Source organism: Acyrthosiphon pisum, chromosome X (genome assembly GCF_005508785.2).
Source record: "Acyrthosiphon pisum isolate AL4f chromosome X, pea_aphid_22Mar2018_4r6ur, whole genome shotgun sequence".
Lineage (NCBI taxonomy): Eukaryota > Metazoa > Arthropoda > Insecta > Hemiptera > Aphididae > Acyrthosiphon > Acyrthosiphon pisum.
Genome location: NC_042493.1, coordinates 102,511,872 through 102,529,620, shown reverse-complemented (window position 1 = coordinate 102,529,620; position 17,749 = coordinate 102,511,872). Strand labels below are relative to the sequence as shown.

At 29.1% G+C, this 17,749-nt stretch overlaps 1 long non-coding RNA gene across 3 annotated transcripts; it reads right to left on the bottom strand.

The window, feature by feature from the left end:
- Positions 1-2,026: 2,026 nt before the first annotated feature.
- Positions 2,027-9,267, bottom strand: LOC103309034. 3 transcript variants are annotated; one of them, XR_001679276.2, is made up of 7 exons: positions 9,064-9,267; positions 8,790-9,004; positions 8,695-8,719; positions 7,820-7,939; positions 6,017-6,134; positions 5,736-5,956; positions 2,027-2,554 (listed from the first exon to the last, which is right to left on the bottom strand). It is a non-coding gene; the product is annotated as an uncharacterized LOC103309034 (long non-coding RNA). The 3 variants fall into 3 exon arrangements; XR_510595.3 differs by having other exon boundaries at positions 8,803-9,004; positions 9,064-9,266; XR_001679278.2 differs by having other exon boundaries at positions 8,695-8,713; positions 8,803-9,004; positions 9,064-9,266.
- Between the last annotated feature and the right edge of the window lie 8,482 nt (positions 9,268-17,749).

The following is a 17,749-nucleotide window of genomic DNA, read 5'->3' as shown; positions in this document are numbered from 1 at the left end:
CCCAAATGGGGACAAAATAACCAAATAAAATACTAATTCTACTAAATATTTCTCCTGTAACCAATAGCAACCATTAATAAACGAAAATTTCAATCGTAAATCTCATAATCCCCGTTTGAGCCCCTACTGGTGGCGTCCTGACACGAATATAATTGGCGATACGTTCTTCTTCTCGACGAAAAGAATGTATTGAAAAAAAAATAAATTTAATCGGTCTAATATCTCTTGAGAAAAATGGTCACGATTATCCCGCCACTTAATTTTATTATATAGAAGATATTCTCTTACCTACCTACGCTACTAACGGGGTCCGCAATCCACTGCAGGTGGATTGCATACCTGGTGATATATGCTTCGTATATTGTCCGCGATCCGACGCAGTCGGATTGCCTACCTATGTGATTTGATGACTGAGCTAGACAATCAAATACACCTATCTACTTTACACTTTTTATGCATTTTAACAACTAAAAGCAGTGGACTAACGGCAGGAGATCGTATCTATTTACAATGTTCTGCTAGACGCTCAAACTTTTAAACATTCCCGCCAAAGCGCCAAGTCTTATCTCCAATCCATATCAATAATCCTTATCAGAAATCCTAAACTTTCGTCTTACAACCTTTGTGACTTTTATAATTCCAACGAAATTGTCTCCATAACCGGTACCCGTTGTCAGCTAGTCCAACGGGCGTCCAAGTTTCACTTAGAGCTAGTATCGTTATAAAATGACAATTCATGTAAAAAAGCTATAGGGAATCCATGGAAGATCTCGTGGTGGAAAAAATTAAACACCGCTCCGCCGCCACAGTCCGCCCGACCCGTTCCGTCGATTCCCTATAGTGTGACCAATCGCGTACCTTCACCGCGGCGGCGGAAGCGGTCGGTTTTAAAACGTTTTTCGAAAAATGTTATGCTTTTATGCCGTTTTTCGCCTTTTCTCACTTTTTCACATCATAGTTCGTTTGTTTTCAATGCCACCGATGTGTGGTTTGGTTCGGTCCATAGCTTTCGTAATAGCCTTTTGCTTTTTTCGTTTCACTGTTAGTGCTTTATTCGCTAAGCTTAAGTTTATTTCTTTTAAAACCCGTGGATATGCGGTTTGTACGCAAATTCGATTCTTACCAAATGTTCACGAACTGTCAGTCGATCTAGGTTAGTCATATAGGTTAATATAACGTAAACACAATTTTGTGGTTTGATTTAAATACATTTATTATTCAAACATAAGTACATTATAATAATGTAGTACCTAATAATAATAATGGTTCATATCATTGAATAAATTACATTTTAATGTTAAACAATGTGTAGATATATCGAATTATATACGATTGTATCGATATATATCGAATATATTGGTTTACGTCGTGTCGCTCTGTATATACACAGCGTCACAGCTAAACTATGAAGTTTTGACAATTGTTAACTCAATTTAAAAAAAAGTTAATCTATTTTTTTTTAATTAGTAATAGTATGTAAATCACACAAAGAGTGAATGTGTCTTTCTAATTTCTAATCTATTAATTATAAAAAACAATTTTATTGAACTTTTATCATGATGTACACTGTATACCATTTTACTTTTACTTGACTATTATTTACTAACTCAAACTATACTCATCTCAAATTAATAATTTAACAAATATATTTTTTTTTATATCGTATACCAATTGAATGTCATAATACGCGAACATGAGTACGTGGCCTTCATACATAAATAATTATAATATCACATTAAAACATAACAATTGTCAATTTGTAATTTAAAATTATTAATTTTATAATTGCAACTCGCATAATATATAATTTACAACTTAATAAAATATATAAATATACACAAAATTATTTTATCAAGAAACAGAACAGAAATGTTTGTGTTTCTGTATTGGATTATTTTTATTATATACTGATATAGTAATATTTACGTATAAACAAAAAATTTCAAAATGTTTTTAACTTGATGGATTTTTTTAAAATCAACTGAGAAAAGCTAATTTATTTTAACTGTAAATTAAACTAGTAAAGTTCATAAGTTGATTAGAAAATGAACTAACAAGCTAAGTTAAAAAGTTAAAAAAAAATTAACTTTTTAACTTAACTTTAACTTTTCAACTAGTTAAAGGCCACCTTTGCTAATGCCTTTTATATTTTTAACAGAAACTAACGATAGGCAGAAAAAAATGTTCAGTAGATTGAACAGCAGGTTACAAAATAGGTTTAAGAACATATGCGGGAAGGCAGCGTCGCACGGGCAATTGCCTGAAACTCGCTAACGAGATCGACGTTGAATGGGACGATGGTAGGGCGTGCGAAATGGCCGCGGAATCAGGAAGTCTTGAATGTCTTATTTACGCCCGAAAAAACTACGGTTGTCCGTGGAACCAATGACGTGAATGTACGCCACGGTGAATGGTCACACGGCCTTTTTGGCTTAGGCCCGTGAAAATGGATGTCCCTGTGACACATGCAGCAGCGTCGCGTAGAATAGTCCCATGGACTACCAGGTTTAAGCACGGGAAAACTGGTGCCCCCAGCACGAGACGGTGTAAAGTCCTGAAGCAATACCGCGAAGATTAAAATTTCTATTTGCTAACATTTGTTTAAAGTATTTAGTGAAGATTAGAATAATTAAAATGTATGATTAAAATGTATTTTTTTAGTCAAAATATGTTAATATTTTTAAGTGTTTTAAAATGGACATCTAACACAAATGTAGCAATTAATGTGATAGTAAAAAATTCTAAATGTGTAATGTGTATTATTATAAAATAAGCATTTAAAGTTCAAAAAATGACAAAATATGGAAAAATCACGAAAATTTGCAAATTATTTCGAGTTATAAATTCATAAAAATTTTTCTTTTTAAATCTAAGATATGAAAATGTAATACAAGATTCCTTATAAGATTATCTACCTTTATCAAACAAAAAATATCTATAAGAAAGTCAAATTAAATTTTTATGATCGTTTGAAATTCAAATTTTTACAAAATTGGATATTCACTCGATTTCTCATGTAGCGATTTCCTTATTTTGTTGTAATTCAAAAACGAATAACTGCAGATACATGAAAATTTTACTGAATGTTTATATTAGCATTTCCTATACACCATACAATTTTGAAAATATTTTGACTCTTTTTGAGCTGTTTACGGACATTTTCAGTTCTCAATTTTTTTCGTTTTTTTTTTCTATAAATATCAATAAAATTTTATCTGTTGAGCCAAAAAGTGTAAAAATTTAATACAAAGCTTCTGATACATTGCTACAATAGCAGTTGAAAAATATTACAAATACATAGGCACCATTTTTTTTTATAAGCATTTGAAGTCAAAATCTTGACAAAATTTATCAAATTTAAAATTGAATAATTATTTTGTAGGCAGTTAAAAATTTATAAAATGTTAAAAATTTATAACTAAGGATTGAAAATTTAAAACAAGATTCCACGTAAATATTTAATTCTGTTACCAAAAAATCTAAAAAATACATTTACGCAGTTTATTTTTATAGTCATTTTAAGTACAAATTTGGACGAAATTACATATTGAAAAACCTAGGATAACTATTTTAGTTATTTTGTTGTGATTGTATAATATTATTCGTGGGTACTTGAAACTTCTAAAGTATACTATTATATATCTATGATAGTACCACGGTTTTTTGTTGATGTATAACGCGTTATAAGTACCTAATAAATATTATGATATGATTAATTTGGAATTTATTATAAGTACCTAATATAATATTATGTCTTATACCTAGACTAACATACCGTCTCCGTTCAGAATCGTTTTTCTTATACAATGATATTATATCATTGAATTCAAATTTAATACCATCCATTATACAGTGACCCACTTGTAACCTACTGTACAGCAGAGCGACATCCACTTTCCCACCTTTTTTTTATCTGAAAGACGACATGATTCCTACAAGTTGCATTGAATTCTATTTTATTATTTTTTTTCAACTAATGGCAGTGGCGTCATTTGGGGAGGGGGGGGGGGTGGCAAGGCGGGCGTTTGGCCAAGTCTGATTTTAAAAGCGGCCCGATGCTGTATTACCATTATTATATTTTATTAGCGCAGAAACTATTTTATTTTATAATATTTTTAGAACATATTATACCAAGTACTAAGAATTTATTGTCACAATGATACATTTTTACTAATTGATAGTTGGAATTTATTTATACTTAGACATATGCGAGGACGTACACATAGAATGTATGGCCGTATGGGTGTATTTACTATTTATGCATGTTTGTTTGTGTGAGTGTGTTTTGTGAAGGAAAATGAACATATTAAACATATAACATAATTCAACTATTCTGCGTATTGTGTTAATTTAGTTGAATACCTTATTCTACCTAAATCAAAATTCATTTATTTTGTGACATGTGTTTACAATTATCTTTTGATTTGGACAAAATATGACTGAAAAAAATAATAAATGGGGGGTGCGGCTAAAAATGTAAAATAACCACAAACTGCTCAAAAATTGAAAATAATTTCTGGTGTGTTTAATAAACAGACAAAACTTTAGCTGGTAAGCAAACAATAAAAAAAAATATATTATAATTTAAGATAATATTAATTTGTAAATATATTGTATACCTATATAAGAGTAATAAGTAATAGAGTATATTGGGCTATAAGTGATGAATCTGGTAAAATTGATTTATAGATAATGCAGTTGATATATTTTCAAAAATAAAAAAAAGAAGATATCCCAATGAACTACTAATATTTTTGTTTATCAATATAAATATTGCCATATAATAGTTTGTAGGATTTTAACTGATAAGGTATACAATTGTTTTTATAAAATATCTGCTACCTTATATTTAAAAATGATGTTACCTAGTTTATAAAAAGGGTACCATAAAAAAATGTAAGTAGATAATAAGCGGTTGCAAGCGGTTTTTTTTTGTACCCATTTTGGCCGGTCAAAACCTTTGCTCCCCTCTATTAAAAACTGAAATGACGCCAATAACTTATGGTTTATTTCCCTGTAATAGTTAAAAAAAAAAAAAAAAAATCAAATTTGTTTGATTCTACAGAACAGTATCATTATTTTTCCTAGATTGTATTTTTCTGGACAAAATTACATTGGCATATTGATGACTTTTGCATTTTTTTTCCTTCTATTCTGTACAATGCTATCCTAGCTAAAAATTTGTTTCATGCTCCCTTGATGCAGAATATTCTAATTTTATTTTGCATTTTTTAGCATTTTTTGCATTTTTAGCTATAAATGCATTTTTTTTGTTTTTTAACGTCATTTTTTCATCTTTTAGGGCACTTTTTGTACTTTTTATACAATGTGGGGCATTTTTCACAAATTATAGATTTTAGGGCAAATGTTACACCCAAGTTTGGAAACAAATTTAATTTGTTTAAAGTCTAACTTTGGATTTGGACTATTAGTAAAAAATAATTTTAATATTATTATTGTGGGGTTTTTGTTACTATTACACCCATTATTATACCCATATCTCTAATAAAAATTATTATTTATAAATAAGTTTTTTCACTTACTTAATTAGTATCTTAGATAATTTTTAAGGTCATTTTTTGAAGTTTTTAGGGCTTTTTTGCACTTTTTTAGGGCATTTTTGTGTGTTTTTAGGTCATCAACATCCTAACTCTAATAATAATACATTGAGTTATACATTCTAGATATAAAATAAATTAATAGTTACAATAATAAACTACTCGTAAGGCGATTACCTGAGGAGATGGCGTCCGTCAGCGGCTTCAAACCAGAATGCTACCGTCTCGAGATGCACAAATTTGCACAGTAAAAATATAATAAAATAATATAAAAATATGTAGCAATCCCGAGATCGTGTAACTAACGGGCCGCTAGCTTAGTAGAATAATTCACTGACAACATGTAATTTACCATGGAAAACAATTCATGTACTTCTATACGTATATCGATGTACGCCCTGAAATGTAAAAAAAAATATTATGACAAGTAGAATCAAATGACCAAGAACAATATTTACAGAGGCAATTCACAGGAGTATAGGACATAACTATATAAAATCGATGACGATGACTACGCGATTTTGAATGAATAAGAACCATAACAATCGGCCAAACATTTGCCGTTCCACGTACGTGCTGAAATGAAAAACGAAAACTTAAACACCACCAAATTAATTTATACATCTGAAAACATGAAAGGTAAACAATTTTGCAACGGTCACGGTCCTCACGGAATACCAACACATTATATCACATCTCATAGTAGGTAATGCAACTAAAGTGTGTAACTGCATTATAATAAATGGTAATTGGTAAACCTTAATTTGTTAAACTAAAATTATTATATAAAACTGATATACAAAAAATATGGGTCCTATAATATTATTTATCTAAATAATATAAGCTATGTTTTTGATAAAAAAAAAAATAGTTAATAATTAAATATACAATATTTCTATAAAATAAAAATAAATTAGTAGTATTGTATAGTTATCATGGTCGCTAGTGTCGCTGATGTCAATTGTTACAGTCGACTGGGCACGACACCAGCCGACCTTATAATTATTACCACCACTATTATACTTGTCAGTTAGTAAGTTTGCTTTCCGATTATTGTTCTTACGTACTTATGTTATTATGAATTTGTATTATGTAATATGATTTTAGTGTGTGCAAACCATGCTTTCAGTGGAATATGTTGAATCGTTCTTTTAGACTATTACCTTCTTTTTATTGAAGTAATGTGCTAATGTTTATTAATTAATATAATTTAATAAATGGTAATATTGGTAAACCTACCGAACTTGATTATAAATTATTATATACAACTGATATACTATATTTATAAAGTAGAACAACAATGAACAATAATAATAAACCAAGATTAATGGATAGATGAACTATGAATAATGGTTGGTTGGATCGAAAAAGATGGGTTAATTAACCAGACAGTCAAGTTTATTTACTATACAAGCTTTTGAAATTAGACATTGGTAATTCACCCGTAAATTAACAATTAATTCTCATACAAACATTTTCTTTTTTTATTGTTATCCAAAAACTATTAACCATAGGTACTTAAAATGTTCATCAAATTTGTATTCTTTATCATTTTCAGCACATGATATGATGTTCAAAATACTTTGACTCTTTTGAGTTAGGTATTTATAAGTAATTAATTTTTTTTTAGTATTATTCTATATTTTTCCGGAATCATAGTTCAAGCCAGGTTCACAGCTATAGCTATATAGTTATAAGTATTGTGTGTTGTGTTGAGTCACTTAAATCACATTCTGTTTGGACGCTACTTTTTTGATTACATGTAATTACAAAGTAGCAACTAAGTAAATCAAGAATTGACTGCAGCTCAACTTTTAAAACTTTATGGACATTTGTTATCAACAGAATCAGCACAAGGGCCATGCAACAAGTATCTGTATACAACAAGTTAATAATATATATTGTACTTTTGTTCCTATATTGTTATAATATTTAAAAGAGAGAAAGATTTAGATATGTTTCTTCATAATCTCAAATTTGAATGAAAAAATAGCTTCATCGAAGCACTGAGAATCTATAATTGTATTAAAAACAGTATAAACATACTTATAAATTCATTTAGTGCCTAGTTGCCATGGCAGAAATAAATGTTTGACACTAAAGACAAATGCTGGTGATAATTTGGCCACTTTGATTGTGTAATCCTAGCTACTTGTCTGGTTAATTCATTTTGTTTAATATAATCCTACCAATTATAATTATTTTTATAAAATTATTTATTGATTAAAATATAGAATAAAAAAGTTTCTTAATAATTATACCTTCATCACTACTACTGGCTGTCAAATCAAAGAATGTCTGTTTCCGTTTGGATGGCAATTGAAATTCTTCACTTACGGATTCCTTTTCCACTCTGGTAAGCCATGTCGTTTTGAAATTATCTAAAATATTTGTTTAATATTGTATAATATATGTTTTGTAGTTTAATACTTAAGAAGTTTAAAAAAATAATAAAGTAAATAATTAATAGATAATATAGTATGTGTGTTTGTGTCTTACATTAATTGATTTGATATTTTATAGAACATTTTCATCATTATTTAACGTATAAAATAGATACACAAGTTCAGGGCCATCCCTGCAATTTGTGCGGTACGGGGCATAACTCTTTTAGCGAGGCCAAGAAAACAAATATAATGTTTTTCGCACAAAGGCAATTACATTCCCATAACTAGCTCTCCCATGTTAACAGTAGTATTTAGTAGTACTTAGCAAAGTATTTTGTACCTCACCTAACCATTTTACGACTTCATAACAATAATATACAATTTGAAGACCAAGGAGCAACAACAACACATCTCTATAGACTATAACTTAATTTAATTGAATTAATAACATAATATTGTGAAATAAAAATTCAAACTATTTTTGTGGCATAATATATGTTAATTGTTGTAGTTAAAGAAAACTTAGGATTTTTTAATTGCTCGACCCAACCTTAGGACGGTCAGCCATGTGCAAAATATTAATGTTATGAAAATCACACACATATTTAATAAAATAATAATAATCCCACCAATACAAATAAGTACCTATATACGAATCAAAAGAAATTATATAAATTTAAATATATATTACTCATATAAAATAAATTAATAACAATAATAATATCTAATGCAACTCTTCAGCCAATTACCTGGGTATCTGGCGTCTGTCTGCGGCTTCGAACAAGAACAATACCATATTTTAATGTAATAAGGTTATATAATTTACTAACAATATTTCACTAACCACAGTAATTCACCTTTTATTTAAGTATGTCGATGTACCTACGTCCTGAAATGAGAAAACAATATTATGACAAGTACAATAAAATGGCTATGAACGATACTCGTAGAAGCAATTCTCAGGATTATAGTAATTGGATTCTGCACGAAGTCAATGATGATGAATACATGATTTTGAATGAATAATAACTAAAATACTCCGTTCAAAGTACCTACGCCCTGAAATGTAAAATCCATATTACGACAAGTGCAATTACATTACAATAAACGATACTTACAACTTACAGAAGCAACTCACAGGAATATAGTACTTGGAAACTACACGAACTCGGTGATTATGAATACATGATTTTGAATGAATTATAACAATAACAATCCCCCGAACATCCGAACACTATCACTCGCGAAGATCATAGATAATAAATATTATATTATCTATGGCAACATAGCAGAATTTTTCACTTATCTCACCGCTGCGTAACGCGACGTATCAGTGAAACAGTCAACCACCGCGCACAAACATAAAATTACAATTTATATAAAACAGTTGTTTATCCTTTATTCAAGATTTTAAACGAAGACATTTGAGAGTATACGTGGCATCGAGTCAATTTTGAACGAACACGTTTTGAAAATGTTCACGTCATTATTTAATATAGATCGGAGCATTATTGAATGTACCTACCTATTGACTATTGTTTTTTTCCTGTCTTATTTAGCCTCAAGACATTGCAGTTTTAAACATTTCATTGAAACCCGTTTAAAGTGACATTTTTATGGCGGTGGGCGATGTGCGCAATTTTCGGTAGTTGGTAATCGGTAAATGTATAATATTGTAGCAAATGTGTTGTATAAAATATTTTTTAATATATATTAATATATTAACCAATATGGAGAGTTTACAATAGTTTTCAAAATTGATTTGAAAAACAAAAAGAAAGTTTACGAAAAACCAGTTTTTGAAAAAACACATTTTGTTTTTATATGTTACTAAAAAATTAATAACAGCAGATACTTCAGATTTTCATCATCCATTACTATTTTCTATATATTGACTATTTTTGAGGTATTAATGGGCATAAGTGAATTTCGATTTGTATTAGATGTATTAGTGTGGGTAAAAAAATGTTCGCTCAGTCAAAATACTTCAGAATGTACAATACAAGGTCACCTATAAGTTTTTTAAAATAAAATTTAAAGAAAAATATTGTTATTCCCGATTTTTTATGAATGTCTAAAAGACAAAATTCGTCAGTCACTAAAATTTGCAAATTTTTTTTAGTTAGAAATTAAAAAAAATTATAAATGTATATCTAAGAATTGAGAATTTAATACAAAACTTATAAAAAATATTACTACCTATATTATACACGAACACTCATAAATGGTTAAATACAATGTTAGAAAAAAATTAAGATAAATGTGCATAATCTCTTTTAAAATTTAAAGTTTTAAATTTGACATAATTCATAAAAATCTTGAAAATGCATAAATAATTTTGTAAAAAATATTTATAAAATGTTAAGTTTTTATAGTTAAGGATTCAGAATTTAAAATACAGTACATCATGAATAGTTTTACTGTCATCAAAAAAATCTTGTATATTCACATATTTACATCTTGTGTATTTTTTAATTTTAATTTTATATTCTGAGTGAAATGATGAATGTATTGATTTTACATTGATGTGTGTTTTTTTTTTAATTTTTTTTTTTTTTTTTTTTGTCTGTCATCACCTTTTAGGACAGTAAAAATGTTTAGATTTTTTTCAATAGTAGTAGTAGTAGGAGTTTTCAAAAGCGCCACGAAAAACAAAAGAAAAATTAAGGAAAAACGGGAATTTTTACGCAAAACTGTTTTCGAGAAAATTGATTTTGGTTTTTGGTGAAACTCTTAAACAAATGACAAATTAATTTTTTTCTATAAATATCAATAAAATTGTATTTGTTTGTTAAAAAAGCTTAAAAAATTAATAGAAGGCTCCTAATTAGATAGTTTATATCTAAGTCCAACTATTTAATATTATTATGATAGTCCAACCAATAATAGTGCTATAGATAAATTATAAATATTATATTATAAGCAAAAAATATGATATTTTAGTTTTAATTTTGCTGGTGTACCAATAGGCATTTATATTTTAAAGCTGAGAAATAAGTATGAACGGTACAGGTTTGACAAGAAAACAAAGTAACAAGTTAGTTTAATGTATAGCACATTTTTTTTTCTTAAATATCAATATAATTTTATCTGTTGAGCCAAAAAGTATAAAAAGTGTAAAAAGTGTAAAAAGTGTAATACAAGGATCCTGATATATTGTTACAATAGCAGTTGAAAAATATTAAAAATACATAGGCACAATTTTTTTTTTATTAGCATTTAAAGATCGAATTTTGACAAAATGTATCAAATTAAATAATTATTTTGCAGTTAAAAATTCATAAAATGTTCAACTTTTATATCTAAGGATTGAAAATTTAAAACAAGATTCCACGTAAATAGTTAAGTCTGTTACCAAAAAATCTGAAAAATTTCGTAAGCACAGTTTATTTTTATTGTCATTTTCAGTTCAAATAAGGACGAAATTACATATTAAAAAACCTAGAATAACTGTTTAGTCATTTTTTTGTGATAGTATAATATTATTCGTGGGTACTTGAAACTTCTAAAGTATACTATTATATATCTATGATGGTATCATGGTTTGTTTTGATGTATAACATGTTATAAGTACCTATTGGATATTGCGATATGATTCATTTGGAATTTATTATAGGTCAATTTTTTTTTAATACCTTGGATAAGTATATATGTCTTACACTTAGACTGACAGACCGTCTCAACTCATAATCATTTTTCGTATTGAATGATGTTATATCATTGCATTTTAACTCAAACCGTCAACTACAGAGTCTTATAAGTTATAACACCAACTGTACAACATAGGGGTACATTTACTTATCTACCTTTTTATATCTTAGTGGTATCACCCGTATTGGATAATACGTGATGAACCAACTATATGCCTTACCTCCGTACACTCTAAGCTAATGACTAAGTCTAGAATAAATTCAGATTAATGCACTGTTAGCCTTTGAGGTACGGTTGTATGCGTTTAGTCGATCTTACGTCCGTTTCCTAAATTGGAATGACTATTAGGACGCCACAACCAGAGCACTGTTCAGTTTGTAATAAACCTCATTTAGTATAGGTGTGTGGGTCTGAGCACTGTTCCAATATTTAAAGGTAAGGACAAAGAAGACTTAGAAATAATACTCAAATCGGGTTTTACTGGTCGGAAACACTTTTATTAAATTGTAAAACAAACATAAATAAAACACTTGGCGAATTCAGACCGCCGTAACTCGTTCTCGCCGACTCACTCAGCGACAACGGGGACTCCCCGTTCCTGCGCGTACGGCGGTGTTATATAGTAAAAATCATTGCTGCCTCAGCACATATCGCTTCGCTGGCCTGACCTAGGTATGTCAATAATGTCAATAATGTCAATAATGTCAATAATATTTACAATGTAAAATATTCCCACCTATATTACATATATAAAAATTAAAAAATAGTGACGACTGTCTACAATATATGACAGTAACTAACTGTAACTGTAATTAAATTAAATCATTATTTAATTATTTAAATAATACCACAAACCAACCTTTCTTAATCTCCATTGACTACATTGTATTTACCATTCCAATCGATACACGCAGATACCACACCATTACTAAAAGAAACTCTTTTTTGTACCTTGCACAATTATAGGTATATCTTCAGGATGAAACCCTGCAGAGTGTCCTTATCTTAATTAATTTTTATTCTTTTTTAAATACATTTTACAAAGATTTTACCAGAAATTACTAAATTTGGAAAATGAATTGTTGTTCCACAAATCAAGTCATAATTCGATTTGTTTTAATCAATTTGATATATTCCTACATTCCAAGGTGCTGTTCCAATATTTGATTTATAACCATTGTTAATCAGTATTTCGATTTATACTCTACCGCAATCTAAAACAATATTTGAATACTAATATAGATGAAAATTATTCATGAAATGTAACACCAAGGTTAAAAGAAAACCTATCATAATTAAACGGAGTGGCGTAGCCAGGGGGGTGGCTGAGGGGCTACAGCCTCCTATCCTCCGAAATGTTAAGAAAATTTAAAAATTAATTTAACGGTCTTTGATAGTCACTCAAAAAGTCTTACATTTTATTTAAAATATTGAAAAATGTACTACCTATAGAGTGGCGTGCCCAGGAATTTTAAAAGGTGGGACACTATTTTTTTAAAAAAATAAACAAAAGAAAGTGGAAAAGTGGAAGTCGCTCTGCTGTACAGTAGGCTACAATTGGATGACTGTAAATTTAAATTCAATGATATGTATCATGTCTGCAAATAATGGCTCTGAGCAGGGATACTAGGATACTGTATATTTTATTTATATTGTTGTTATTAATATATATAATAAATATAGGTACATTTTTAACAACTAAATCATTTTAGAAGCCAGTGGTTTTACAATGTTTTTTATTTTTTTTTTATCCTGGATACAAATTATCATATATCATTGAATTAAAGTTTAATACAATCCATTATACATCGACCCATTTGTAACCTACTTTACAGCAGAGTAAAATCCACTTACCCGCATTTTAAATTATAAGTTTGTTAACTTTTGTCGAAATTAAAACTTCAAATATTTATAAAAAAACCGTGCGTATGTATCCTAAATATTTTTAAACTGCTATTGTAAAAATATATTAGGGGCCGTGTATTAAACTTCCATGCTTTTTGACCAAACAAATAAAAATGTATTGTTATATATTATATATAAAAAAAAAATAAAATATAAAAAAATCACTACATGAGAAATCGAGTGAATATCCAATGATGTTAAAATTTGAACTTCAAACGTTCATAAAAATTTAATTTGACTTTCCGGTAAACATTTTTTTTGATAAAGGTAGATAAACTTATGAGGAATCTTGTATTAAATTATCAAATCTTAGATAGTTAGATTTAAAAATAAATTTTTTTATGAATTTCCAACTCAAAATAATTTTCACATTTTCGTGATTTTTTCGTAATTGATCCAAAATCGAACTAAATGCTTAGGTTTAAATGTATAAATTATGACTATATCCATATATTTTTTAACTGCTATTGTGAGAATATATTAAGAACCTCGTATTAAATTTCAAGTATGTTGACTCAACGAATAAAATTGATAATTAATGAAAAATGTATGACTCTAAACCGTAGTAATAACTAATAAGTGGTTTTCTGCAGGTTGGCAAAAAAAGACAATAGGGGGATATAACCCCTGACCTCCCCCCCTGAGCACGATACTGTACCTATAAGTATTAACACTTTTCAGTTATCTATCTGTGCTAGTGTAAAAGTGTAAACATTGATCAGTCCACCCCCCCCTCCACTGAAAAAAATCCTGGCTACGCCACTGATTAAACGTTTGAAAATGTTAATCAGACGTTAATACCGAACTTAACTCAACAACTACATTTTGTTCATCTTTCATTTTAATCTTCACTATTCAAAGAAAATTGTCTAGAAATGGTAATAGTATAGTAAATTATTAAATTGCACCTATATAATATTAAAAACTTATATTGTATATACCTACGATTAAAAAATACAATTACATGGATTGTAATTACATCTATATAGTTGTTTATTCCACATCCCATTCTTTTCTTGTCCATATGGTACAGTGTATGCTATCTTACATGATGGTGTTGCTATCGTGCAAGGCATTGATATGTTTCAATAATTAGCATACTGACGGTATTGAAAATAATATTCGATATTACGGTATTGATTTTAATACCAGTTTGAATATCGGAACTTCGGAATAATAGAAAAACCGAACTCTTTCCATATATCGAAAAACCGAAATACGGTGTACCGACATAATAAATAAAATCTAACTAGTATCAATATATTTTACTAATATTGTTTCACATTATATACCTACTATATTATTTTATTAATAATTATATTAGGTAATTTATCTAGTGATAATGCCTGTTTATTTAGTCATGGTTGATACGGATTACACGGTATACGGTTTGTGTGGGTTTTTACGGTACACCTTTTATTTAGTTTCTACGGTATACCGTTTAGACGGTATTTTACGATATACCATTTACCAAAATAATTTTAAAATACTGGTATACTGGTATTTACGGTATACCGAAAATACCGTCAGCTCTAACCATGAACTATGATTAATAGGACGGAACACTCTTGGGCGGGAGCAGGGAGAGGTATGGACACGTACTGTCACTGACTTCCTTTGAGGTACCCTAATACACATTTATTCATAATCACGGTTTAAATATTATAATCATGCTCATATTAAAGTTATGAAGTAAATAAAATATGGCCGGCCGGCCACATTTTTTAAAAAAGAGGTCGGGCCACGGCCCGACATATCCATGGACTTCGGCGCCACTGCCCTGTACCTCACAGCTTTATTCATTAATTTAACGATTGGCTAATTTATTACAATCCCCGTTTATGGATAAATAAGGGTTGAAAATATGAGTTAGTTAGTAAATTTGTATTACAATTAATATACCCGAGTCATGTTACTACGTCTTATATTGTACTACCGCTTATTATAACGATTTTTCGATAAAATTAAACTTAAATTAAACTAAATTAAACCAGTTAAGTACAACAGGTGATGTAGGTACAGTGTCATAGAGTAATTAATACTCTATGTACAGTGTACACCGGCCAGAAAACTAAGACGGCTTTCGACTGGGACCCTGGTACCCAATACGTTTTAAAACTGTCGATCGCCCCCAGACAAACGGACTTGGCCGGACTTGGCTTGTTGGAAACCAATAAAATATTATAATATTGGACGTGTCCAGTCTCCTTGTCACGATAGGCGGGTTTGCGGTGTGATTCCAACGAACTGCTCACAGTGGAGGAGTGGCGGAGGGTTATCTTACTTTTTGTAGCACCAGCTGTCGACGCTATATCGACGCCATCGACGCTATCGTAATATACTACAGATGGAGCTGCCATATAGATGACCACCCCGTCAAGCCGTGTAAATGGTTTTACCGCGGTTATCATCTACACGTCATATTCTGTAGGTGACTGATATCACTGGTCTTGTTTTTCTTATCACACACCGACATAATATTATTATCACGGCCACAATGTTATTTAAATATCATGCGCCCACGTGATAAAATATTTTGCAACGATTCAATATTTTCAAGGAAGCAATATTTTGAGTTCAAGAGGTTCGAGAAGTTATATGACGTGCAATAAACATGACACGTATCCGACGGAAGTGTATTATTTCAATCTAGAGTATCACTGTTATACCAAGTTTGTCGTTTTGTTTGTCGGATAAACATCGTGACACGGAATTTTCATAATGGTATAAGATGGCTGACCCGGCAATGCTATTGCCGTATATTTGAAACAATTATAAAACACATTTAGCTATGAGTAAAACATTCTTTTCGTAGGTCGTCCCTATTAATTCGAAGGTTTGGTAAAAGAATTTTCGAAATCGGTTCAGTAGTTCCAGAGATTACTTTCAACAACGGTAACTAACAACTCCTCTTTATATAATCTAGTATAAAGTATAGAAGTATATATTATATATATATATATTGACAAAAAAAAATACAAATCAACAACCATGCCCGATTACCAATAGCAACCTATATATAATACACTGTTGCACCACTGTATTATTTTTTACATCCAGTTTTCCTACTTTTCCGGTGGACTTTCCTAAAATTTTCTTTCGTAAAAACCTTCTCCTGGAAATTACGAACATCTTAAAAAAAATTTGAGCCAAATCGGTCAGGCTGTTCTCAATTGATGAATTGTTGTACAATTTTGGATCCATTTTTATATATATAGATTAAGTCGTAAATTAAATATTATGCAAGTTGCAATTGTAAATGTTTTTAATAAAATTAATAATTTTAAATTACAAATTTACAATTTTATGTTTTAATTTAATATATATGAAAGTCATGTATTCATCTAAACGTATTGACATTCAATTGCTATACCATATAAAAAATATATTTCGTAAATTATTAATTTGAGATGAGTATAGTTTAAATTAGTAAATAATAGTTAAGTAAAAGTAAAAGGGTATACAGCGTACATCATGATAAAAGTTCAATAAAATTGTTTTTATAATTTATAAATTAGAAACTAGAAAGACACATTCGCTCTTTATGTGATTTACAAATAATTAAAAAAAAAAATGATTAACTTTTTTTAAACTGAGTTAAGTTAATATTTTTTTCTATATTAACTTTTAACTTATCGATATTGTGTCCTCTTAACTTAACTTAACTTGAGTTAATTATTTTCATTAACTTGCCCACCTTTGTAAATATGTATATTGTATATATTAAATAATATAATATATATATATAAAAAAAGGTGGGTAAGTGGATGTCGCTCTGCTGTACAGTAGGTTAGAAGTGGGTCACTGTATAATGGACAGTATTAAATTTGAATTCAATGATATAATATCACTGTATAAGAAAAACGATTCTGAGCGGAGACGGTATATCAGTCTATGTATTAGACATATATATACTTATCTATGGTATTAAAAAAAAATTGACCTATAATAGGTACCTATAATAAATTCCAAATTAATCATATCATAATATCTATTAGGTACTTATAAGTTATAACGCGTTATACATCAACAAAAAACCGTGGTAAAATCATAGATATATAATAGTATACTTTAGAAGTTTCAAGTACCCACGAATAATATTATACAATCACAACAAAATAACTTAAATAGTTATCCTAGGTTTTTAATATGTAATTTCGTCCAAATTTGTACTTAAAATGACTATAAAAATAAACTGTGTAAATGTATTTTTTAGATTTTTTGGTAACAGAATTAATTTACTTACGT